This window comes from Sus scrofa, chromosome 5 (genome assembly GCF_054392235.1).
Source record: "Sus scrofa isolate SSC_HxYL_T2T_F1_AM1 chromosome 5, Sscrofa_HxYL_maternal_Yorkshire_Landrace_v2.0, whole genome shotgun sequence".
Taxonomy (NCBI): domain Eukaryota; kingdom Metazoa; phylum Chordata; class Mammalia; order Artiodactyla; family Suidae; genus Sus; species Sus scrofa.
The window spans coordinates 22,578,593-22,580,414 of record NC_139387.1 but is presented as its reverse complement, the minus strand read 5'-3'; the positions used below and the strand labels follow the sequence as shown (position 1 = coordinate 22,580,414).

General features: G+C 36.1%; 1 pseudogene; it reads right to left on the bottom strand.

Annotated features, from left to right (window-relative positions):
* Nucleotides 1-638: 638 nt before the first annotated feature.
* On the bottom strand, nucleotides 639-1,574 carry LOC100737424 (olfactory receptor 9S13-like; annotated as a pseudogene).
* Nucleotides 1,575-1,822: the final 248 nt, after the last annotated feature.

Below are 1,822 nucleotides of genomic sequence, written 5' to 3'. Positions count from 1 at the left end.
TATGATAAAATATATAATTCGATATTAAGAAAAGGGGAAATAAAAATTAAAATGCTATTGACAGATGTTTTCCATGTGAAGAATTGAGCCTGATACTATATTACAGGCCCCCTTTTTATATGAGTAGTAAAGAATGATAATATTCAGAGTACACACCTGGATCTTTGGAAAAGGATAGACCTTTTATCAAAAGTGTTCTATGTAGCCAACTATTATTATTCCATTGTGCCACTTACACAATGGTGCTGTCATCTTGTCCAAACATATATCGGATTACTTGCTTTGTATAATAAAAAAAGGAAGGAACACTTCACATATATATATATATATATATATAATGTCATTTTAATTAATAAAAGAAACCCATAATATTTACTACTTAAGTAAAATCAAATGAAACTATTATCATATGATCACATCCTAATTTGAAAACATACAATATTTTCACATATTCCAAGCAAATAAAATAATGATCTCTATACATATAAGAAATATAATTTTTAAAACTTAGAAAAATATTTGTTGCCGTATAAATAAATATCTTTGATATCACCATTTTACAAAAACAAAGATGACTAAGACCCATCAAAAACAAACCTTGTCCAATGATAATAGTTTTACAAATATCAGTGAGGGAATCATTTCCTGTGTAATATTCTTTTCACAGCCTCTTTCACATCTCTGTTTCTGAGGCTGTATATTAGAGGATTGAGCATGGGTATTAGAAGTGTGTAGAGCACAGCCACAACCTTGTTTTTCTCTGGCGAGGAGATGGCCCCAGGCTGGCCATACATGAAGAACACAGTCCCATAGAACAGACTCACCACCGCTATATGGGAGCCACAGGTGGAGAAGGTCTTACTCCTGCCATGGGTTGAAGGAAGCCTTAAGACAGTGCAGAGGATGTACACATAGGAAAGCAGAATGACTGTTGTGGTGGTGATGATGATGAGAGCGGAGAGAAGAAACAGTACAACCTCATTCACAAAGGTTTCGACACAAGAGATCTTGAGGAGGGCTGGGACGTCACAGAAAAAGTGGTCCAGTCTGTTTTCTACACAAAAACGCAAACTGAAGGTGAAACCTGTTTGTATTATGGAGTTGATACAGCCACAGATATAGCATCCAGTTACCAACTGAACACAGACTTTCTGAGACATGTGCGTAGGATACAGGAGCGGGGAGCAAATAGCTGAGAATCGATCAAATGCCATAACAGCTAGAAGGAAGCTCTCAGCTGTGACAAACAGGGCAAAGAAGAAAAATTGTACTGCACAGCCATTGTAAGAAATTTTCTATTCACTTGACAAGAAGTTGGCTAAAGTTTTGGGGGCAATGACCGTGGCGTAGCAGAGGTCTAAATAGGACAAGTTTCTGAGGAAGAAATACATAGGCGTCTGAAGTCTGGAGTCCATCTTTATGACAATTATCATGCTGGTATTTCCCACCACAGTGACCATGTAGATCAGCAAGAACACCAGAAACAGGAGGATCTGTAACTTTGGAGGAGTTCTGAAACCTAACAGAATAAACTCAGTCACCTCTGAGTAGTTCCTATTAAATTCACTCTTCATAGCTGAGACGTGTGGAACTGGAAATATGGTAAACATGAAACAAATGAATGATCAGAATACTTGTTGTAATGAAAATAAGTAGGAACCAGAAAATTCATTTCACATGACATTGTTCCAAATATTTTATACTGTTTTAAAGAAGTTACTTTTTTGAGGTTACTATTTTTAAAAAGTCTACTTGGTGAAGAGTTCAATCTGATTGGTTAGCCTTTTTCAGATTGGCTTAATTTGCAAATAGTGCACATTTG